The following is a 25,853-nucleotide window of genomic DNA, read 5'->3' as shown; positions in this document are numbered from 1 at the left end:
GGCCGGGGGAAAAAAAACAAAATACACGTTCAAATTTATAATCGAAATTTGTATCTAAAGAAAAAGGGTGACATTAGGTTTGAGTGACAGTTACGTGTGTCCAGAAACAACAACAACCCCAACTGAATGTCCTAAAAAGCCTTATAAAACATATGCTCATGCTTTAATCTTCGTTTTATCAGATTGAGGAAAGACAACTCGAGTAAATGCCACTTAGAGCTGACAACAGCTGTTTTCCTTCTGCTGTTTCCGTGGCAATGCCATAGTGAAATGTGATATCCAGGATATAGCATGTGTAGGGTCTTAGCGTGCTATATGTTAGAAAGCATGCATTCATACGTCATGCATGCCGAACTAAAAGGCCTGGATGTCAGCTGACATTGATCTACAAATGACGCTGAACTGGATGTATCAGATCAGGGAGAGTTCACATCTAAAATCAGCAAGGGGCTTAACACCTACACCCTGATGCCATCTCCCCCACTCCTCTTTGATAACATCACCCCTACGCAAACACTCGTTCACATGCCGAAGGCGCACGCACACGCATGTCAACACCCACAGCACTATGAGCTCTGCCCAGAGCCCCCTAGACACAACGACGTCCAGGAGTCTCAGCTGATTGACTCTGATCATCCCCTCATTTTCTCCTCGTAGAGGAATGCAGAGGAGGGAGTATCTCCGATCGATTCTTGCGCTTGAGCATTCAGAACGGGTCTCACATCACTTTGATTCAAGCATCTCTATTCTATTTCAAGCTACTGGTAAGATTCGAAAACCAATAAGCCTTGGGATGTTTGCAGTTTTAAAGGTGTTTTTTTTTTTTTTCTTCCTTTTTCTCACCAAAAGCTCTCTAAAAAGTTGGAATCTCAGCAAAGCGCATCTGAACAGAGCTGCTCTCACCCCATAATGAAGCAGAGCAGAGCGTGCTTTGTCTCCCCAAGGCTGCAGGTGTGTGTGTGTGTGTGTGCGTGCATGTGTGGTGCTTTGCAGCTGCAGTGAAAAGAAATCCTAGGCCAAGTGCATAGTCAATGAAGACACTGTGTGTTGAAGCCTCCACGCTGTGCCGCAGTGTCCTGTAATGTGTCCAGGCAGGACACCGGAGGAATGTGGAGGCAGCAGAGCAGAGACACTGACTGCAGCAGGGAGGAGAGAGCGAGCAGAAGGTCCAGGTCAATAATATTTCCTGGAGCGATTAATAAACCCTGACATGTCAAGCCACCGCTCCGTGGGGAAGACTGATGAGAGAATTCTAATGAGAGTAGAGAGGAGAGGAAGAACGCCCCCCCCCCCCTTTCTCCAGTTCTCCTCCCTCTTTAAGGCTCCCTCTGCAAATGTCACAGGCTTGGGTGAGGGGGAGGATATTGAGCTGAGTTAGTAGAGTACAGTGTGTATGAATCCTTAGAGTACGACTGTGTGTACAAGACTTGAGGTTTTTTGTGATGTGGAAATACGCTCATGGTGCCATTTGGGACTTTCCGCTGCACAAGCTGCATTGAATTTTATGTATGCTTTGTTTGTTTGTGTGTATGTGTGTGTGTGTGTGTGTGTGTGTATGTGTGTGTGTGCCCGCGCAGTGGCATAACAGGGACACCCAGCAGAGCGCTCACAGCTAGCCCTACGGCTGTACCTTGTGGTAAAGTGTTGCTGCTTCTTGTAAATGGCTCCCAGTTCCTGGCTCCCCATCACCACTGGAGATGTCACCCTGTCATGATTTGGCCTCCGACCCCTGCTCAACTGCTCCTGGGGGACCACAGCCTGTTCATCCCCTAACTCTCCAGCTTTTCCCATCTTGTCACTGCTGTGCTCTCCAGCCTGACCCCTTCAGCATCTCGGAGGAGTTCACCAACTTCCCTTCTTCTGTCTCTATGTGGAAATGTCCCTTCGTACAACTATAAATAACACTTCTCCCTATTCCTCCGGGTATCTAATCGCCTTCTCGCTATTTCTCCTCACTCTGCATAAACCGGCCCAGGCCACAAGTCTCAAATTAGACTATTAGCGTTAGTCATCATTTAGCTAGGGTCAGACTCTGAGCAAACATCATCACATTGTGTGCGCTCTCATCTGTCTATTGTTCCTCCTCCGTTTAGCACGCCGCAGATAGTCACCAACCATCAGCCATAATGAAAATAGGTCATGGGAGATGTCAGCTCGGGGGAAGTTCCGAGGCGTCCTTATTTTCCGATAGGAGACATTTGCAAGTAGCCTCGGAGAAGGGTATTGTCCTGGCCAGCCAGTTATTTCAGTGGTATGTATGTCCTGGGTTACACAGGCCTGGCCCAGGTCTCCTGGTGGGTCAGTATCCTGGACCAAAGCTCTAACACTACAAATACTGTAGGGAATGAGAATCACTCTCAACTTGAAGCGCTGCAGACTGAGAGGACAGGATCACTATATAATACACAATACTCACATGCCCTTATGTACATTGAATCAGTTATTGGTCGGTTATTGATCATTCTGTGAAGCAACCCCCTCAGTGCGATTCAAACGCAAGAGCCAAATCAAGTGGATATATACAGTGTTTTTAGTCCTACAGCAGAGAGACTCTAACAAAACAGGAAGATTTGAACAAAAGAGGCTGTAACTTTGAATGATTCAGACTTGATTTGTGTAACTCTGACTGCTGAGGCCTCATTTTAGCTTCGGCCGAACATGTGCATCTTTGTACTGAACAATGACGGAGGATCTTGTCACCCGATCTTTTACACTGGAGTTGCATTAGGAAAGATTCTCTCCACAGCCAAATGGGCAGGAGGAAATTATTACAGCGACCAATAACGATTTTCTAAAATTCCTAATTAGATAGCCGGTAGTGGAGAGATGATATGAAACGATTGGGAACAGAGGGACGGGGAATGAAATAACACAAAGGTCCCTGGCTGGATGTTGCGGGACACGATTGGCAGCGGTGCCACAACACCTACGCCACCAGGACAAATCATTTATTGTATATATGAGCATGTGATTATTGTTCTAAGGTAGACCTGAAAAAATCTGACCCTATCATAGACTGTAACTGAAAGCAAATAATCTGGCAGATAACTTTTCTTTTTTTTTTTCCCCCCCTCAGGTTTGGCAAAAGAAAAAAAGAAAATTTATCAACTTTTAGTGGATGGCATGTAATTGTAACCTTTAACTTTTTACAAAATTCTGTCATGTAAACACAAGACTGCAAGCAAGCAAACTACAAGTAAAAACCAAGGGTTGAACGAGAGAAGGCATGTGACTATGTACAATAAAACAGTTTATTGCCATAAAGTCCTACTGAAATGAACTTTTTCTGCTACAGTTTACATATCTGATCAACAAAATCACAAGTCACATGCTTTCTTTTAAGACAATGTCAGCAGCAACCAAAAGAGAGAAATGTATATTTTATCTTTTTTGTTTTGCTTTCATGAATGTTCCGTCTTTGCATTAGCTAGTTAGAAAGCTGTTAGCTCTGCATCTGTGTAGATGGAAAACTTGTTTTTATACAGCTGATCAAGTGTGTTTCATTAGTGCACTTGCACAAAGTGAAAGTTTATGGTACGCATATACACCAAGAGCCAGATGACTGCCTTCCACACAAAACACCAAGAGCCACAGACCTTGAACATCTCACGTTAGCTCTCCTGCTAACGTCCACAGCAACTTAAACCTTAAACATCAATCTGATTACGTAATATGTCATTCTGCATCCATTTGTAATAATATTATGAATCTGATTTCAGCCACATCAGCCTGTTTCTGCCTACATACAGTGCTGTAAGTGACAACACTGTTATGTGTTCACAGAGACCCTCCAGCACCTGGTGTGCACTGTGTGACTCACAGATCTGTCTCCACTGATTACAACCTGCCACCTCTGAAAACCCGCGTACCTCACAGCAGGCAAACAAAAATGTGGGCACGTACATGCACAGATACGGTCATGTCACAATACACAGACAGGAAACGGAAAAAGACAATCAGGCCACTGCGAGCCTCTTCGCTTCTTCATCCTCGCTGCAAAGATGAAAAAAATATCAGTGTGGGAATTGTGACTCATGGTGAGCCGTGTTGTTTGTATTCCCAAACCAAGACGCTGATCATTTATTTCCCCTGACAGTGTTTTGTTTTGGAGAATGAGCTATCCCTCTCTGTGGATTTGTGTTTTCCTTGTGGTGTGCTTCCCTGCTCTGTCATTCTTTTAGCCTGGGTTAAAAAAAAAAACCAAAAAAAAAAAAAAAACCCTGAGGTGACATAATGATACCTCTGCAGTTCTCTACTATTGTCTCGCTAATTAGCCCCAGACACCCAACCCTCAGAAAGGACAAGCTTGTTACAAATAGAAGATAAGATAGAGAAATTGGCTGTCTTTGCCTCTGACAGGAAACGCGGTGTTCCCTGGCATCATCTCTTCCCATAGACAGAGCACTGTCAGTTCCACTGAACATGGTTTCTCTGGGCACAGAGTCTCTCTGTCTCTTCAAATACATCAGCTGGGGAATTTGGAAAATGGGTAGTGGGTGTAGGGGCGATGTGACAGGGTGAGCGGGCAGTAGGTACATTGTGTCCTCTGAGCAAAAAGCTGCCAGACTGTTTATCCTTTAGGCCGAAACGTTTTTTTTAGTTTAGTTTTTTTTTTTTTTTTTTATAACTGAAACCTGCAAGATGGTTTATTAGAAGAAAAAAAAAAACAACAGCCTAAAGCCGTCTATGCATTTCCTCACTGCTGTGTTCCAAACATGTTTTTGTCACTGCCTAAAACTGATCAACCTAAGCAAGTGTTTATAATTCATAATCAGATACAGATTGCATTATATGTTTTTAATTAAAAGGTATAAAATTGATATTTTAGAAGGTAAGTTTATCGCTTTCTTGCAGGGAATTAGATAAAAAGCTCAATACCACTCTTATGTCTGTGAGATAAATGAAGCTACAGCCAGGAGAAAGTTAGCTTCATCAGGTTCAGTACACTCTACATTTCTCTTTTTCTCTTACATCTCTCAATTTAAAAACGTGATGAAGCAACTGCGCTAACTGCTTTCTTGTGGTGCTACCACAGAATGACCTGTGAGTAAAATAAAGAAGCTTTATTTATAGAGCGATGCTATGAGACAGCTGATCTGTGCCATATCAAGTCATGTGTTAGTTGCAGGCTGCACTGTGTTTGTTTTTGTAACTATGCTAACCGTCTTTTTTCTTCTTTTCTTTTTTTTTTTTAAATCTGTCTTTTCTTCTTCTTCATCCCAACTTAACTGAAATGCAACACATAGTCACTGGAGTGCTCTTATGTTTTTATATGTTTGGGTATATAATGTGAAGAACGTCATAAGAACCTCTAAAAGAAAACAATAATCGCAGGGTCAAGTTCTATGTCAGTCAGTTCTGAGCAGAACTCTGCAGGATGTTGAACAAGTTCACACTTTCTATTTGAGTAGGTCGTCCTCGTGTCACCGCGTCTCTGTCTCTGCCTCTGCCTTTGGGGAGCTGCAGTGCGTAAACCTGGGTCGGGTTAGCTATTTAAAGGACAGCGCACTACATTCACAGCCTTGACTGTGGAGATGAAGCTGGGGTGTCCATCTGCTCACACAGATGTGCGACTGCTTCCTATGCAGTGTAACCTAGTTGGACAAGGTGTTCAGTGTTGCTCTCTCTAAATGTACCCCCTCCATTCCTGCTGATTCGGTTCCGCAGTTAACGTCTATAATCTACATTCAGACTGTGTCACAGTGCAGTCAATTGCACATATATTCAATATTTCAAATGAAATCCCAGGAGCCAGTTTTCTAAAGATTTTAAAGATTACACTGTGGAAAATGCAGATTTTTTATTTTGCGTTTATACCGCTGTTCCTCACAATGTGTTCCCATGGTAACATTGCCATTAACGTGGCACCTGTAGGATGTTGAACAAGTCGCCTTAATTAAAAAAAAAAAAAAAAAAAAAAAAAAAGAAAAACCCAGGACAGACGCACTGAAAACCTGATATCAATCCAACCTTTTGTCTGACTTAATAGCTCCTGAAAAACAGTTGGGTAAAAAGCATGGGGCGAAAAGTGTTTGGGAATCATGTTAAACACAACTGAAAAACCAATTAAACAAGTAAATTGGCACATGGATGTGCACATAATACTTCAATGTACTGTATATGCTCGACAACTGGATTAAATTAAACTAGGAAAGCTTTATGTGCCGAAATGCAAGTTTGTATTATGTAATTTATTTACATCAGGAGATCTGCTGTTTAGTATGAATGTGTAAGTCAGTTTAGTTTAGGTAGTGACAATTAAAAAGACAACCCTGCTAACTGTAGGAAGAAACAAAACCTGTGGCCACGCTGTAACGAATATGAAACCAAGTTGGTAACAAACTATTTTGAGATGCAACTTTCTGAAACTGTTGTGTTATTGCAACTGACAGAACTTCAAATAAATCATACGCTGCTTACGTGTTTGTTACCAGGTGAGACCAGACACAAACAGTGCCTAGCTCCTCTGGAATTAGCATAACCGACTGTATTAGTGTTAACGTTGGTTTTTATTGTGATTTAACGTCTGTAGTTCTTACTGCCAACAGGCATCTGAAGTTCCTGATATCTCTGACTGGGCATTACGAGTCGGAGGCTGACATGAAAGGCAATAGGCCGTTTTCCTGTTAAACAGCTGATGCAACATGTGGGCGTACAGGCTCTGAAGCTGTTGGCACCTTTAAAAAGGAGCAGGTCTGAGTAAATATAACTATTGTAATGAGTAACATAACTAACCAGCTCTGCCAAGGACCACCTGTTCAATCTACATCTACAAAATGCCACTTCACTGGTTTCAGTCGTGTCAGCAGAGAATGAGTCTGTTCATGCTGAATCGCTGTGGCAGTCTGAACTTGGAATTTCAGAATCTTTTCATTGGAGAATAATAAAGAGTGCTATTATCATTATTATTATTATTATTATTATTATTATTACTAGGAGCATTTGTAGTAGTGTGGCACACTCTGCGGTATCTCGCACTAGTGCTGTCTATAGCAGCATTTTACAGTAACAACTCTACCTCTGCAGCACTACTTTCTTGCCACTTTGGGTTCCTCCCCTCCTGCGCTCCTAGCATTGTCATTAATCAATTCCTGCCTCCTTCCCAGGGCGCCGAGACGCTGTGGCAGTGGTAATGACCTTGGAGACCCGCTGGCTCCGCTCTGCAGCGTCAGCCCTCCACCTCTATGGGAGTAAATGTATAGCATCTCCCACGGAGATCTCAGCTGAACGTGTGAGAAAATGCATATGTGATAAGTGTATGTGTGCTGGTGTTTGGTTTGCATGCAGCGGAGAAACATTTACTCTATAAAAAAAAAACAAAGAGAAAACCACATTAGCCACTGCCAAGGGAAAAAAAAAAGAAGAAAAAAAGACTGAGGTTGGTTGCCAGGTTCAGGCCATAACATCCTGTTGACTGAGATATGGCGGCCACTGTGTCTGACCCTGAAAGCACTGCCATTAGTAGTAGTCCTCACTGGAAATAAGAGCTTTTAGCTGCTGCATATTAGTTAAAAATAACACGGTGCTAGATGAGAAGCGATTATTGATAATCCTCTTAAAAACATTCCAGCCATAACTGTAACATTTGAGAGCAGCACTCATTTAGCGTAGAACTTAATGTCTTTTATAGCATTTAGAAGCTACTGTCAGATTCTAGTGAGGCATGGAAACCAAGAGTGTAATTGGCAGTAAATATTTACCCTAGTCTGGTTTGCACGAGCAAACATCACATCTGATCTTACACTTGGTCGGCTTGTTTGAGTGTCATTTAGTCTGTGTTTTTTTCGCACGGCTGTGTATGTGCAAGTGTGTCTTGCACAGACACAGACACACTCACAGTTAATATTTTTCCAAGGAGCCAGTAGGTCTTTTAATCACTGCTGATCCACAGATTTACACGCCTGCACAGACACACTACATGCATACGTTTCTGCACCAAATCTGCTAACTATTGGCATGCAAAGCTACACTGCCTGGCTGCTTGGCATGGAAAACGCACACACGAGGACAAATGCATACCCACAAATCGACAAACGCTACAGCAAGGATCCATGGGACATACATGTGCCAGGGCCTGTTTGAGGACCACTGTGCCAGAAATCATTCTGCTAGTGGTCCATCATCCACAACACGTGTGTGTGCGGGGAGACAATCTCCCAGTGAGGGTCTCATCATGTCCTCCCAGCCCCTTACACCTCCCAACCTGACAGCGGTGAACACAGAGGCATCCATCTTTCTCCCACCCTGACACCTCTGGGATTTACCTTGTCCCCTCTTTCAATTATTCAGAGGCAGAGCAATTATGGCCTGGAATCGGAGCCGTCGACGGCCGGCGTAATGAGCGGCAGCTGGGCTGAAAGTGACGAAACCGGCGTTGTGACACTTCTCATTATCACCCAGCACTCTATGATTACGGGCACTCTGCGATGAACAGGTACGAGTGTGAGAGACATGTTGAGAGGAAGACAGAAGAAAGGATTGTCTATAAAACTGGGGACATGTCAGCATGGTGACATATGGGAAATATACTGCTCAACTTGTAGGGCCATTACAGGGAGGACAAAATAACATATGGTGGTAAACTCATGAGTTCTCAGACTCGTGTATACAAGGTGAGCACATATAGGGAACCTTTTAGAGGCCTAAGTACATGTTTCACTTGCATTCTTTCCATTAAAAGGACAACTCGGATGTTTGTCAACCTCAGGGTTTTCTCATGTTTTTGTCCATTATGACTATTAGCTATAATTGTAGGATTTTTTTTCCTCCAATCTCACACACTTCTTTTTGAGTCCAAAAACACAAACAACCCCTGTAACGGTTTGCAAAACTTGGTAAAATGACTAATTAGCCACAACTGGAGTCTCCCTTTAATGTATAGTGGCAGTCAATTAAAAAGCTGCACTGTTTGTTTGTGTGTCTTTTTTTCTGCTACTTGGGAGTTTGTTGACACAAACCATCTTACTGTGTTCGCTACTACACCGCTACAAACCACTAGCCTCTTAAGCTCAGTAATTACATCTTGTTTGTTTACAAAAACTGAAATGTAAAAAGACAATGTTTTGGTGCAGTCAAGGCTTTGTGAGATTTCAGTCACTGGCTAGCTGCTAACCGCTTTCCCCTACTTCCAGTCTTTATGCTAAGCTAAGCTAATAGCTCACAAATACAAGAGTGGTATTGATCTTCTTATCTAACTTTTGGCAAGAAAGCAAATAAGTGTGATTCCCACTATGGCAATGCAGGGCAGAACTTTTATCATCACCAATATTCATAATGGAAAAAAATATGAGAATGAGACACAGATAGACAAATACCAAGTTTCCCTTTGAACTTCTCAGGTTTTTCTTACAATTTGTAACATATCTTTACTGTGGATATGTGTTTAGACTGTGTGGTTACTTTCTAGTTTGTGTTAGTGCATTCACAACCAGGAATCAATGCATTAGCACAAAGTGTTAGCAACCCTTTCTCATTAAAAGCTTCCGGTATTACCTAAAATCAGCTTACACATCAGAACAAAATCTGAAACAATAAATAAAACGATGACTGGTGCTCACATTATGGGTAAATCACCTCTTAAAACTGACCATAAATTTGTCAGAGGTTCTCTTTTAGTTTTATGGTCAATAAAAGGGATTAAACAGATTAAAACGCAGTTCTGTGCAGAATCATAACAGCTGACTCAGAAGCCGTCTGGAGGCCTGATTTTTGAGAGCATTACAACCAACCACACTGTCTCCCCTGAGAGTGTATGGCTCATTTTTATGTCACGTCATTCAAGCGGAGAAATAACAGGCAATTGAGAAATCCTGTGGGACAAAGAAACCCACTTCACTCAAAGGAATGAGAATAAATTGCAGTGTCAGTGCCTGTAATGATGACAATCCACAAAGTTTTTCTACTGGTGTTAGATTTATTTAACGTCAGTGCTGATGCAGGAACAGGAGCTAAACAGACCTGCCTTTCATAGAGTGGGGGGGCTTGCATAGAACCCCCCCCCCATTTTCAGACAAGGAGAAGGACAAAGATAACCATACTCCTTTGGGGTCCTCACAGGACAGACAAGATCTATCCCCCAAAATATCCTTTCATTCCCTGAGTGAAGGATGGGGAAGAGAAGGAGGAGAGGGAGGGGGGCAGCGGTGGAGAAACAAGTGATAAGCACTGCTGCGGGAGAACAAAAAGCCACTTGACTCTGAGGGAGGAAAAGAGAAGGAAGAAGAGAGGAGAGGAGATGTGGGACCAGAAGGGATGAGCGAGCGGCCCACGCTGCCTCTGCTGCTATGCAGAGATAGAGCAGACCTGTCTGCGAGGTGCAGACGCAGACTATAAAACCCTCCTGTCAGTCTCAGAAAATAAAGGGATACGAGGACTGTGTCTTCTGGCTCTGGAAATGTCCCCGGCTTGTCTGCATGGGAAGCAAGATTTTAACAGTCGCACAGCTCCGGTTGCCATAGCAAATATGCACTATCACACTTCATTTTCCGCCATAACAGCACCTTTATATTTCCTTATCACACACCCGGCGACAACAGGTTTGACAAACACGTAGAAAAACAAAAACAACTCCTATTTTCACGGCGTAGTCCAGATTCACAGAGGAGGGCGCAGTGACAGCTGATTTAAACAGCGGCCTGCCTTCTCAGAGAAACTCGAAGTGGAAGCACAGTAATTATGTTACCCAAACCCAAACCCCAACCTGACACATTTTCACAATCCCTTCGCAGGATCACGGCCCCTGCAGAGCACATTATGAGCAGCACTTTGTTGATTAAGCTTGTGTAACCTTGTTGTTTGCTCTCTGCCTGAATTCTATAGGAATATGAGTCATTCACTGGGGCCTTGGGCACCATAGTGAGCCTCATTGTCCTCTCTCCTAGGCAGTCTTATTACAAGAATGAGAAAGGACACATACCCACACACACACACACACACACACACACACACACACACACACACACACACACACAGACCATACGGAGAGCAAATGACGAGCTTAAGTTGAAGGCCTCTTGGAGAACTCACTGCCCTCTTGGAAAAAGGAAGCACAACATCCAGTCTTCACACACTGCTGCGAGACAGGCCAGCATGCTGGGGGGAGGCCTGTCCCGTCCCTAATAGTTCTTGACAGAGGCATGGAGGCATGACAGGGCATCAGAAATCATGGACATACACAACAGGCAGTATGTCACATCACTAAACCTCAACAACAGACAAATGTGTTTGACCTGCAAGCGGCAGAGGTGACACAAGGGTCAAAATCTGAGCTCTAAACTCAACTCTAGAGCTGAATCTATAATACTTGACTGTTTTTTCCAGACACAGATTGGGGTCACTGAAAAAAAAGTTGTCAGTGTTTGAAAGTCATTTTCATACCTTACATAATCAAGTTTTTTTTTTTTTTCCAAGTTTAGTGAACAAAATCCTGCCAACACTCCAAATGCAAGTGAAAACTAAATCCTGTGCGCAAATACATTTTGACCCAGGTCTATTCTTCAGTGGTAAATAAAAATTTGAAGGGTGAAGAGCTACAGGGGACTGCAGCACGATGTAGAGTATAAATACAGAGGGAGGGAAAAAAATAAGGTTTGTAAGAAAAAAAAAAAAAAGAAAAACAGAGAGAAAGGGCAAAACAACCTTCCAGCCAGAGAAGAAATGTCCTTGCTATTATGACAACATTTCAAAAGTGTCCTCTATCTGCCTCATTCAGCTAGAGCTCTACGAAAAGTTCGGATTCTCCACAGCTGACATTTGTGATGTGCAATCTGGGTCGCACTCCACACCAAGAAAAGCTACTGTACTCGCACATAGTTTCTTGTGTTGTGTAGGACTCCATGTGTGCATGCCTGTGTGTGTGTGTGTGTGTGTGTGTGTGTGTTTTTGCAGTGTAAGCACATGCTGTCCTCCATCTGCTGTTAGATAGAGACTGTTTCCTTTCCTGTGCAGCCAGCCAACCAGCCAGCCTTCCTGTACTGCTCTGCTCCAGAGGGGAAATGGGAGCGAGACTGCCACACACACACAATCCTGACAAAAAGAAAACCCCTGGATAAGATACGTACACACGTACACACACACACACACACACACACACACACACACAGCTGGACAGACAGCAATTTAACCACACATTTCAACACAAACACACTCACAAATGGTCTCCTCTGCTTTCTCTTTCCTTCCCGTCTTAGACTTTGGGCTTTGTTTTCCATTCCTCCATCTACTGTATGTTCCCTTTGTCCTTACTTTATCATGGCCACACACCTCCACAAATCATTAAACAGCTTGGTGGGGACTAAAATATTTGAATTGCACAACAATGCAGGGGATTGTTGAGCACAGGAGAAGTCAAAAGTATTTTTGCAGCTACAAAACTGCTAAAGGCGACATTCATTCAGTGAAATTCCTGTTAGCCACCAAGCATAGGCTGTAATAACAGGATGATGTCTGCAATCACTTCCATCTGCTTTTGTTTTCCCACCCCAGCTAATACAGTGACACCTGTAAGTCTGCTGTCTTCATTATTCTTGCCACTTAAGGTCAGAATATGCTGTTAAGCGCAAAAATCTGCCTGTGTAATGTCAACAAAGGTAGGAAGTGTGGCATCGAGGGAACGGCAAAGGCACTTAAGTCTCACGTTGAGGCTAAAAGTCTCAAGAGACAAAATATAAAAAGCCCTTTTACAGCGCAAGACAATAAAATGTAACCGTCTTATCAAAACGAGATCTGAATATCAGTGCAAACTACAAAACAGAGTCCTAATCACAGCTACACTGCATGGCTTGTTTGAATTAGCTGCACCATGCACGGTCAAGTTAATGGTGTTTTTTACTACTGTACACTATATTGTGCAGTTTTCTGTTCTCACTACGGTTTCACACCACTGACACACTTCCTTTTTCTTGGGCCTTTTTTCACCAGTTAACACAACAAACTGGAGCCACGAAGCTCCAATTTGAGGAAGCGGCTGAATTGCCACAAAAAAATGTGCAGTGAACTTGTGATTAAAAACAATCAGCCCCGTGCAAGTGGAATAGAGTTGTGTCCAACTGAAAGCCTGAAAAAGATCACTAAGACTAATAATAAGTGTACTACATCGTGAATACATTCATACAGTGTTATGTGTGCAGGCCACAGTGGGAAGAATTACCTGGATGAGTGTTGATTCAATGTATGCTGATTCTCAGATCCATAACAGCAGGTCACATGGTGCTGACCGAGTCCAGTGGTCACATTGTTGTCGTCGTCTTCAGTCAAGAGGTTGGACACACGGTGGAGGTGTTGAGCCCGGCGAGGAGAGCTGATCCCCGGATCAAGGCGGCGGTGAGTTATTGGCGTCGGTGCTTTTCCTCCAGCAGCTCACCCTGAATTTCTGCAGAGTAGTGCTGCGAGTCTTAAAGGGATGCTGCTGGCCACCTTTAGTTAAACAGAGAGTGAGAAGGGCAGACGGCATGTCAGACAATTAATAACATGGCAAAGACAAAGCGACAGATGAGGAGGAGAAGCTGGAGGATGGGGAGGGTGTGATGCAGTTCCTGTTTTAAGCCAGAACAGTATGTAGCAAGAAGCAGAAGAGAGTGAAGTTTAGACAGACGACAGCTTCCCCGAAGAGGGAGGCTGTGAAATACTAAGAAGACCCTAGAGCATTGTGAAGCAGCATAAATATATATGTATATATATATTTATCCTCTATAAGTTGCCCTTCAAACACGATGATGCCATTTTGCTTTAAAGGAAATTCAGAAGAAAGTACGAACATTTTCTCCTCACTGGAGGAATGGTGGTAATGGTGGCTAAGAAGGTGCCCGAGGGTGATATGCAGATGGTCACAAATGTAACCATGGTGAAGAAAAGACTTTTAAATTAGTCAGAGGAGTTCAATGAGTTCATTTTTTGCGGCTAACATTTTATAAAGTGCCTGCAATGCAAATCAGTCTTCCAAATCCAGCAGACACTAACTCACATTGCGTGTCCCTTTGCATCGAGGCTAACCTCATTTACGAACTAAAAAATTTAGTTTCCCCTGATTTCTGAATCTACTGATGGAATAAATATGCATATCGGCTCAGATTTGGAGCATAGTTTTACATAAAACCTCCTTTTGTCTCATTACCAACAGATTTATTTTAATCCCTGCAAAAGTAAATGTCTTTTTTAAATCATTATTTTACTATTTCGGTCTGTTTGTGTGAGAAAATACTGCTACACGTACTGTGCATAAGCTGCAGCAGAGATTGCAGGTTGGTGCCATCTCATATATAATCCCTGCTATCACCCAGGGGAGGTCTGAAAGGAGGTTTATGAGGGGAGGAGTGGAGTGTGAGAAAAAAAAAAACAGGACAAGGAGCAAAATTTATCTACCTGGGAGCACTGAGCAGCCAAAGAATCTGGATGGAGAGTTTTCATATGGAAACCTTGTAAGTATGGTTTTACCTCCAGTTAAAGGATTCTGGATAAAAACTTTCACAGGCAGATTAAATCCTTCAAAACGTGAAACTGCTTCCAGAACTAAAAGAAAAAAAAAATTCACCAGACTCACAAGTCTCCTTGTCCCTGCTCTCGCAACTTTGACATTTTGGAGACGCAAGGTTTTCACCTGACAGCGGCAGGGAGCATACTGACCGGTTGCTATGGCGACGCTCTCGTCTAGCCGAGCAGAGGGAGGGAGGTGGGGAAGGGAGGTGGTGGTTGTGATGGAGGGGCGGGGGGGTCCTCTCTCCCTGTTTCTAGTCTGTAGCGATAAATGAATGGACACATCTCCGAGAGCCCCCACCCCCCCCACCTCACCCCCAATCTCCGCCCCTCTCCCACTGGAGCTCAATGAAAAACAGGCAGTCAACATTTGCTCGCTGACATCCTGGAAAATGAGGTGTCATGCTTGAGGATTTCCATGACAGCCAAATAATGGCTCGAGCTACAGAGTCAGAAGGCGGGATAGAGCAGAATGAAGATGGAGACTATATAAAAAATAAAAATAAATAATAAAAAAAAAGATCCCTTTGTTATTCCTGTGAATAGTTTTAGATTTACACCCAAGTTCCTGGAAAGCTCTGCGAGGGAGTGCTTCAAATCATGTATCATCTCAAGCTCATAAATAAATAACACGAGGTCTGACAGCGTGGAATCAGATCAAGCAAACTATTGAATAATAGAAGAACCTTCCTGTAATGCAGCCGAACGCAGAGACAGCATCAGAAGAGAAAACAGCAACACATGAGAGCTGATGATTTGTATGTGTATAATCAAGTTATATCCCTCATGTGGCTGGAACAAGCTGGGGTCCATCTAAAAAAGGGTCAACTTGCGTGCCCTCTCACGGCACTGACTGGGCAGTATTACTGCCGTCTGTTGCTACGGTGACGGTCCCACCCAGCCAGTGGACACTGGACACATGAAAAAAGGTAAGAAAAGAAAGATGTGGGAGGAGAAGAGAAGAAATAACGTATAACAGGCTTTTTACTTGTCAAAAAGGAGCTTCTCCAGGTTGCGCTCCAAAGCGTATTTCCTGATCTTCTCTAACCTACAATAGCACAACCATTATCGTGTTTATTTCACAGTTTATTTGCGGGGGAAACAGGAGCACTGTCAGTGACAGTATGTGCTGAAGGCGGCAGCCTTTCATGACTGTCTACAGCTACGTATCACTTCCTCACAGGCAGATAAAGACAGCACATAAATATGGGTAATGCTCACATAGCCAATATGACTGTTTGACTTGGCAGCCAAAAAATGTTCGCATGTAAGTAAAGAAAGAAAAACCAGGCAACAATTTCTGATAGGGTACCCTTTATAAAGGCTTATTAAGCTGTGACTGATGGCTTTAATTAGAAACTAATGTTTGCTCAAATGGGCCATGGGCCACATGATATATATTACATCATATATACAAAACTGGAAGAGACTCCATAAACATACAGAGAAAAAACTGAGAAACAGGAAAAAGATTAAATAAAAGAATGTATGTTGTTTTTTTTTTTTTTCAATGCATGAGGTCTGTAACAGCTACTGTCTAAAATCTGTTTGCAGCAAATAAACACGCCTGCTTTCAAATTACTCACCTCACATTCAAAATGAACTAACCTTTTCACAGGAACATAACACATGCCTGTATGTTGCACAGAAATGACAAATCATCTCTGGCGCTATATCTGATCTCTGCTGGCGGGCCAGGTACTAGGTCTCTGTGTGTGTGTGTGTGTGTGTGTGTGTGTGTGTGTGTGTGTGTGTGTGTGTGTGTGTGTATGTGTGTGTGTGTGTGTGTGTATCGCAGCGTTCATACAGGCAATGTTTTATTTGGTGAATACTGTCCAAGTACAACACGTGGACTTCTGCAGGTTTCACCAAAAGTCTCACATAGCTGTTATTTCCCTGACAAGCCCCTAAGCTCAGCTGGGAATACATCGTACCAAGGTGACAAATAGCAGCTCAAAGACAGACAGATACTTCACACACACCTCTATGCAAACACACACACAGACACAGACACACACTTGGCTCTTTGACTCATCCACCTCTCCAGGGTTGTGGTCAATCAGATTAGAGCATCATACTGAGATCTCCAAGTGCACCAACACAAATCCATTTATAGAGATAAGCTTACAGGGCAACTGCTACCACACACACACACACACACACACACACACAAACTGAACCAGGGTGAGAGAGGGATGTCGCTTCACCCACTGAGCTGCAATTGGGCTCCGGTATCAGCACAACACTGTTTACAAAAGTCCTCTCTGACCTGCTGCTGTGTGTCACTTCCAAAAACACAATGCCTCCAAAAACAAGTTCAGGACCTCGCCCGGGGGGCGGGGGTCACAAGATAAATCTCAAAGGTCGTGCTTTGCTGTTTCTTTTTTTTTTTTCTCATGAAAATTGATTACTGGGTTAACTTTACTTTCTCAAGCCTCTCGTCATTATTAAAAAAAAAAAAAAAAATTCTTTCACAGTAGACATGCAATATGTGACGAGGGGCTGCACGCGATTGTTAAATTAAACATTTCTCTGTTCCAACAAGGCGCTGAGAGATTCACACTCGGGCAAGACAGAAAAGAGAACATGACTATTTCCTAAATTCTGTGTAATGGAAAATAATAGAATACACAGCAATAAGGTGGTCTTAAATATTTAAAAATAAGACGAAGACAAAGGCTTTAATTAGAATAGAGCAGCAGCAACAGTCTAGCGGCTTCCTTTACCAAAGTGTGTGTTAGAGAGAGAAGCGAGGCTCATTGTGATTTATGGTGTTTACAGGCAAAGCTGAAAGGGACAAAATCAGCCCCTAGATGAAAACTGCAGCAGCAGAAATGATAATAAATGGCAATGCAGGAAAACAAATGCACGCCTGTGGACTTTATGCCTCTGTGATCAGATGTGAATAGAGCCACGTCCCTGATGAGCTGTCCACACATTGTGCGCTTAATGTTCCAGAGCGAGAGGACAGGCGGCAACAAGGAGTGCGATTTTTGTTATCTGAGACTCCCCTCGCTTGTCCGCCTCACTTCCGAGCACACCGGTGTATCTTGGCATCCAGGATTGAGTGAGTGGCCCTTAGCCAAAGCAAGCAGGATGTGAATGTGATAATATCATATAGCAGCTCTTCTAAACTTGGCAATCGCCGTTATAATCAAATATCTGGAAATTTCCTAAAGGGCCCAGGCGGGACTAGATCATTTACAGACAGGCTGTGTATGTGACAGGCTACATCAATAGTGTTATTCATTTAGTGGGCAGCTAAATGAAAACCCTGATTTAATACTTACCTGTGGCTCTCTCGGATCAATAACCAATAGAGTGATGGAATAAGGCCCTGCAATGTAAGAAATGCCCAAAATCCATCAACAATATGTGTGAAAAACAGCTGCTGAGGCCAAGTGCAATGACTTCCAGATGGTTTTTAAAAATATATATGTATGTATATATATAAGCTCCCATGAGCTACATATTTCATACACGTTAACATCATTAGAGCTTGGTGTGAGATTCTATTTTCTGTTGATGGCAGACGTAATGTACAGCAGAATGAGTGTTGGTCCTTCCAGCACTTTGGTCCAGACTAAAATATCTCAACCACTATTGGATGGATTGCTATGACATTTGGTACAGGCGTTCATGTCCCCCTCAACAACTTAACTTTGGTCCACCATTAACATTTCATATCATGCTATCGTCAAGTCAAAATTTTATTTATGACTTTATACCTGCCAAAATAATGCCGTTCTATAGTTGGGGAATAGGTGCTAACTTGGTTGGTGCTAATTTAATCCAAAAAAAAACCCCAAAACAATCAATGCTAATATGCTAAATTATGATGATAAACATTATAACTGATACACATCAACATACTAGCAATGTATTCAGTGTTATCAGTTTACTCTGACACACTGTATATATGCATTTGATTGATTTGTTTTTTATAGCCATCTCAGGGGATCTTGTGATTTTAGCCCTTTTGTGTTGCAGCCGGGGGCTACAGTGTAAAGATGTTGTTTATTGTATTGTTTGTTTAATGTCTGATGAATGTCTGAGTGAAATGTGGTTTCTTTAATCAGTAATGTTCTGACAGTGCCTGGGAGTCCATTGCTTTTTATCCCATTCTCCTATGCACCTTGCTTAGATTATATGCTACTTTAGCTGAGCAACAATAAGAAGGATGGTGGGTCTGGACAGCTCATCAGGCCAGGTCTGAGTCTCAGTCCAAAGACCCAGACATGACTTACAGCTGGCCAGAGGCCTTAAGAAATCCTCAGTTCCTTATAACTGCAGCATGTAAAAACAGACATTATTCAGCCCTCCATCCCACAATCCAATGCACGTCCCCTCAGCGGTGGTGTCTCTCTTCCCTTCCTCCTCTCACATCCTTTCCCAAAGCTTATTCTCCCAGGCGCCTGGGAGCAGCTCAGACAGAATGGGGTTAGGATTAAACAAGTCCCCAGCCGAGGATTCCCTGCAACACTTAAACTCCATGAACCCCACCTGGTAAATATTCATGACAGAGAAACAGTGGTATTCCAAGACAAGTGGCGAGAAACAAGCACATCTCAACACACTGGCAGTTACAAAACCAGTCTCTAACACACACTCAAAGGCACAAACCCACACATAGAGACTGACATTAATGGGCATGTAAGAAACATGTACACCCACACAAAGGGAAGAAAAAAAAAAAAAGCTCTGTGGATTTCTCAAGCTATCTGTGTGTATATATCTGGCTACAGCCCAAGGCTACATGTCTTGTCTGTCTGCACAACCTTGTCTGGGAATGGAGATGTTTCACACGTCAGAGAGAAAGCCATGAACGCCTCCACTTCTTTCACGGAGAACTGCCAAAAGTAGGAACTGGAGTGAGAAATGAAACACAAACCACACTGCGAGGTAATATGTAATCATGCTCTTTCTCGGAGATGGGAATAATTATCAACTTCATATCATTGCTACAGAAAGGTCAGGCTGTCTTTTGGATCATTGTGTCAAAAAACAAAACAAAAACAAAACAAAACGAAAAAAAAAAAAACATGGATGAGAATAGTTTTAAGTGAGAGATAATCAAAACCTCAACTCCGCTGTCCTTGTAACCATGAATCTGACACCTTTCGCTACTGGTCAGAGAAACGGTTTCTCTCCTCCTCACGTCTCTGTCATTGTATGAAGCTGACTCAGAACACTCGCTGTCCACAAGCAGGAAGAGGAACAGTTTAGATCATATCCTGTGTGTGAGCTGTGGTTAACAGCCAAACATGAAGGGTATAAAATTAGCTGGACTGTGAGAACTAGAAAGAGATAGGGAGTGGGGGTGGGGGGGGGTGGGGGGGGGTGGGGGGGGGGGGCGCACTCAGACCCCTGACACATACAAAACAGAGAAACACACAAGGATACAGGAGAGGGAGAGAGTTTGGAGCCATAACTGGAACAGCTCCTGTTGAACGTGTGACAACTGACTATACCAACACACATGCCATCGTTTGATCGGCGTTGGCTCAGTTGCGAGGCCTATTAAGCTAGAATAGAGAAGGAAATGGCACACTAAAACTGCATATGTGCAAGCTACGGCTTAGGACATTTATTGTGGGTGTGTCTCACACCCATTATCTAAATATTGGTTTTCTAATATTACTCACTCTGTAATAAACACTGAAAAATACCAGCCCACAGCTGACGAAGACCACTGGCTTAGTGACAAGAGAATAAAAAAAGCTCTGTAGCCGTCACGCTATAAAAAAAATAAATAAAAAAATAGATAAAATATTGGGAGACAACTTTTCTTAATTCCTACAGAGTTTGGCCTCTCACAAGCCACAAGAATTCATTGCAATCCATCACATAGTTGTTGAGATATTTCACTCCGGAGCGAAAGTGTTGACAAGACAGACAGATCGTTGACATTGCAATCCCATAAGCTACACTGCATATCCTCATAACGTCTGAATCCGAAATAACCCTAAACACTGTTTCGTATTGAAAGAACCCAGATGATGAGAACTTCTCATCTCATGGCGAAAAAATGCTGCAGGAACAGCAGTGACTGTACTGTCCTGCATTGTGGACTTAAACTGTAAAATTGAACACCGAGGTGGTCAGGTGATAGGCAGACAGCATGCCGTAATCATTTACATTAATCTTAAAGTTATCACAACAGCAAAGTTACTTGAAGTGAACTGTGATCTCACTGCTACAGCTCAACAACCCCGGCCGGCCCAGAAGAAAATATGCCCAACACAGGAAGTAAGAGCTCATAGGAAAGACGTCCCGTAAACTTAAATCAACAGGATATGGATGATTTACAGGGTAACATCTACTGCACTCAGGAGTAGTGACCGGCCACGCCTGAAATGAAGTTCTGAAACCTTTTCTTCAAAGTCATCACTTCCGCTAATCTACAGGCCTGGCACGAGTAAATACTGTAATCTGGTCATCAGACAGAGGGGAACTTGCACCCCACACCCTGCCCTCCTTCCAGGAAACAGTGATGTAAATACTCTGCTGTACAACCATCTGATATGTAACGTCAAACATAGGCTACTGAGGGCTGCAGCTCGGAGGGCAAATGGATCAGATTTGCTGCACTGGTGGCCGATGCACTGACCACAATTTTCTAAAAATGAAAGTTAAGATGGAATTTCATCTCTTGACACGGACGTGCTTGCACGTTCCGCGAACAGGCCGAGAGAAGCGGGTCTTGTTCTTTAGGGCATAGCATTACTGTCTGTCTCACTTCAAACAATATCAAACACAGAATTTCTTCTTGGATCACGAAATTATCCAGGGGCTGAGATTACAGATGCAAAATTGCACGGTGTGTTATTTCAATCCATTTCCTAGCAGTGTTACAGCGACCTATAGGGAACTCATGATTTGAAGAGCCAAGAGGCAAGCACTGCTGTGGTACTCTATCTTTAACAGGTAACAGGAAATTGGCCATTCAGCATATCATCTACAGTCGCTGCTCCAGTCAGCCAACGGACTGATGGATGGCAAGTCACACTCGAGCTGCGACGCCATTGATTTTCTTCTCATAGAACCCTAGACTGCTGATTCAAGATAATGTCAATTTTTTTTTTTTTTTTTTTAAGGCTTCATTGTGATATTGTGGTGATACATTCAGCCCATGAAACTGATATATGAGTTCAGGCAACGTTGACAGGTAAGATTTATTTCAAGGGCACTGATTTATTTGTCTGGTCATGTACATTATTTACAGCTTATCGTTAAATGTGTCCATTCATTTCTCCTGCAGTATCAGGCTTTTAAATAAATTATCGAGAAGGCAGCAAAAACTCAAAGCTTTGTGTAAGACTGGATTTCCTGTTAGGGAAATTAAATGTTGTCTTGTGATAAAACAGCCAGAGCTGTGAGATACTGTGTAGACAATAAACGTCTATGTCATTTAATGACATTTCACAGTATTTACCACATCACAGTTCATCATGACAGTATAAACTGTGATTGTGTTATTAGCCTCCACTGATCCCAAACGCCAGCGCTCTTCTTACTCTTGTCTATAAATCAGACTGGAGCTACAGTAAATATCACTGCGCTCAGTTCAGTGATATTCTGTAACCACTGTCCACACAGCTGCCCAGAGTTTCCATCAGGCTCACACTAAGTCACAGCTTTTTTCTCTCTGCTTTGGCCTTCCACAGCTTTTCACAATCAAAGACTGAACTTTTTTTTTTTTTTTTCTCTTTCAAGCCTTGACTAGAATCTGAAAATAAGGACACACACACACACAAACACTTACATCTGCTCAGACATGGTCAGGATCTGTGTGGCAATACGCTTGAAACAACCCAGTTTGCTTTGTGCAATTTGTTTACACAAAAAGTGAGAAGACGTTGTGTGAAGAATGAAAAAAGAAAACTTGAGAAGTTCAAATCTAGCACACGCACGCCCGCCCGCGCACACACACACACACACACACACACACACACACACACACACACACACACAAGTGTTTGGAAAAGCTACAAATAGTTACAAAAAAACCTAAAAGTTATGAAGTCCCTATAGTGCCGATGTCAAAGAGGTGGGGGGGGGGGGGACACACACACACACACACACACACCAGGGAATCTCTTCAGAGATTTGGAAAGCATTTTGTTTGTAGCGTACTGGTACAGATAGACAAATATAGTGAATAATACAGTTCATTTAGTCTTCAGAACTGGTTATTCTACTGAGCTATTATTTCATTTACCATTAATTGCTGATTGTGTATCTTGCCTATTGAATTAACGTTTGAACTGATGGGACAGATATTTTTGGACCATTTACTTATTCTTTCTAGGGTTTGAGGTATTAGGATTTAGGTGTCTTGTGGCTGGATTTGTATTCTGTACATGCAGTGACTGGGCCCCTATTCACAAGCTCCGGCAGCTTTTTTGGAGTGTCCCATTTTCACCCATTGTTATTATCATATTTATGCTTTTACTTGTATGCTATTTCTGATGTGTGAAATAAAATGAATGATGATGATGACGGTCTAAATATGTATTCCAGTCATTTTTGAGTATTTTATATCTATATACTTTATATTTATATTCCTCTCCTTCCTCTTCCTGAACACAGCAGTAGTGACATAAATGTATCCAATCACATGGGATTTGGGATAATATTTTGTCAGATCAGGAAACATTAATCTGTTCGACATTTTAGTTGAGCCATGTTAACTTGCAGCATTTATTTATTTAGTTATTTTGTTCCTTTTTTTTGCCATTTGTCCTTTATTTGATGGTGACAGTAGACATACAGACGGGAAACATGGGCAGAGAGAAAGAGAAGTGACCATGTTCAGTGCAATCATATGACATACTGTATGTCTTCACCGTTTACCACCCACGATAAAAAGGAAAACTTACTACTCGTTCAAGTCTCTGACAGGATAAATAGAAAAACAATGTAAATTACAACTGAATTTTTTGCTGTAAAGCAGAGTATGAGTACGACCATGGTGAGCAGGAAGGAACAGAGTGAAGGTTTAAGCAGCTGAGGCTCCCTGTTCTGCTTCTTAACAGTTATTGACAGCGATGCACAGTTTTGTTGTTTGTTGAGCAAAAGAGAAAAAAAAAAAAAAAAAAAAAAAAAAAAGAAAAAAAAAGGGAAGCAATCTGGTCATTTTTTGATTATCTACACGCTTCAGCATCTCACATCCATTTGTCTGGATCTAGTCTTGGTGCTAGCTCTAGTCCGGCCAGTATCGGTCCTGGCTATCGCTGAAGGGATGAAACGGTTGGGGGCTTGTCAGAGAGTCATGCTACCTGTCACGGGGATTACTGGTGTGGATCACTGGAAAGAGCTGTAAACAAAAGGCCCACGTGCACAGCTCTGAGGAGAGGAGATAAGAAGATGTAGGAGGGGTTTTGATGGAGAGGTAGGGGGGGTCGGGAGTGGGGAGGGGGTTACTGATCATTGTGCCAAACTAGCAGCTGTGTGATGGATTTCACACACATCTTCTCGTCCTTCTCTGCATCCCTTTGTGTCCAACAAAGAGCAAAAGAACCCCTCCTGAGTGCACACAGTAGAGGATCTCCATTTTGCCATTCATGTCATTTGCCCTTGCTGCATATCGTGCATGGGTGAGCAAACACACCCCCATGGTCCTTTGGCACGCTCAACACAGGCATGCAATTATTGTTTGTCAGACACACTGGTCTCAGGCAAGAATATTTCCAGGAATGAAAAAAAAACAAAAAACAAAAAAGAATAAAACAAAAAACTGTTCTCATTTGCCATCAGGGAAGCTGGTTGAATTCAGAGTGAATCCATGGATATATCAGACAAATCCAGCTACATGACAGCCCTGAATTGTCTGTGCTGGTATCAGACAAGTGCAGCATCTTGGCTACACAGAACACAAAATCTGAACAGGATATTGCATCCCTCGTGACATAAGCCGTAAGCAGCCCCCTTCATTTTTAGAATCAGTGACATTACACAAGCAAATAACAACAGAGATGCCAAGTCAGCCTCTCCAGAGGGTCAAAAATGTGAGGATTAGACTGTCATTAATACTGAATCTGGATTATACCAATCCTGAGGCAGCTCTACAGCTACAGATTACTTCTATCCCAGCCCCAGCAATGAAAGACAATGGCACTTTTTGTTCCCCCAGAACTGACAGTACCGCACAGTAACAAAGGAAGGACTCATTTCTAATAGGGTCAGGAGTGATTAGACAAGCGGCAGCCCTGGCAGCCCATAGAGGGGCCCAAGATCCCCCAGAATCCCCCAGAATCAGACTGGATTTGTCAGATTACAACCTCACCAACTCCAATTAGCCTATTAGTGTAGTTAGCTGTTGTAAAACTGGCAATAAAGTTTCTAGGCTTCGACTTTTGAAGATATTTCATTATAATACGGGTCTGTAGTAAAAACCAGTCAGTATTAACAGCATATACCTTTTCAAGTTACAAGTGGCACCCAGCTGTCTAGACATCTTCACATATCTTGTGATGGCAGCCTATCCATTACGCTGTTGTGAGCACTGTGGTGCTTTTGATGCATAATTTATCAGCCCCCCACCACCACCACAAAAAGAAATTACACTGAGACCACTGAATCTGTACCAAATGTAAGCTGAAACACTTCACCACAACTTATTTCTCTACAACTAAAAGTTCAAACTCAGAAGATATACTAAATGGCATGGTGGTGTCCTGCTGTATCTGCCGGTTTTCAAGGATAATTAACAGTGTTTTATCCTTTTTTTTGCTGTATTATTAACAGTGCCGCACCTGTTTTCCTTTCTTATGGGATTAAAGAAATAGTCTGATAATTTGGGTTTCATTACCGTTCTTACAATAAAACACATTATTGTTATTTCAAAGGCAGAAATTCAAAGCAGAGAGAGAGAGAGAGGATCAGTGGGAGTTACCATAAACAAGAAGTGAAGACAGGAAAATCTGAAGACTGAGGGGGGTGGAGGGGAAGGGAGGGGAGAGAGACGGAGGGAGAGAGGGAAAGAGGGAGAGAGGGAAAGAGAGAGGGTATACAGATCAGCCAGTGTGACCTGTCATTGCCCCACAAAAACAAATGACATCAGAGTAGCTGCCAATCAGCTGACGTGACTCAGAGAGAGGCTGTTAAAAAAACCGCTCACTGCAATCACACCATGGATTAGTCAAATCTCACATAACTCACATCATGTTTTAACATGGAAATTACATCCTGCATTGTGGCCTACAGTGGTGTGTTTGTTTTGAGCAAGCGAACAAGCACAGCCTATTATTCTTCGAACAAAAAATCTGCCCCTCAGTAAAGTGATTCTACAAAACACCTCAATCTTATTCAATTCCAGTCATATTAAAAAGGGAATCAATTTAAAAGGAAAAGTTTAAAAGCAATTACGGTGACTGGTACGA

General features: G+C 42.6%; 1 protein-coding gene across 1 annotated transcript in view; it reads right to left on the bottom strand.

Moving 5' to 3' along the window:
• ptprea (protein tyrosine phosphatase receptor type Ea) overlaps positions 1-25,853 on the bottom strand; it is a 55,135-nt gene that overhangs the window by 15,270 nt on the left and 14,012 nt on the right. Inside the window, exon 2 of the mRNA XM_056366576.1 lies at positions 13,148-13,413. The gene's annotated coding sequence lies outside the window, so the exon portion shown is untranslated. The remainder of the gene's footprint in view (positions 1-13,147; positions 13,414-25,853) is intronic.

Source organism: Seriola aureovittata, chromosome 21 (genome assembly GCF_021018895.1).
Source record: "Seriola aureovittata isolate HTS-2021-v1 ecotype China chromosome 21, ASM2101889v1, whole genome shotgun sequence".
In the NCBI taxonomy this organism is placed as follows: Eukaryota; Metazoa; Chordata; class Actinopteri; order Carangiformes; family Carangidae; genus Seriola; species Seriola aureovittata.
Note: the sequence above shows the minus strand (reverse complement) of the source record. Positions and strands in the feature narration are given on the sequence as shown.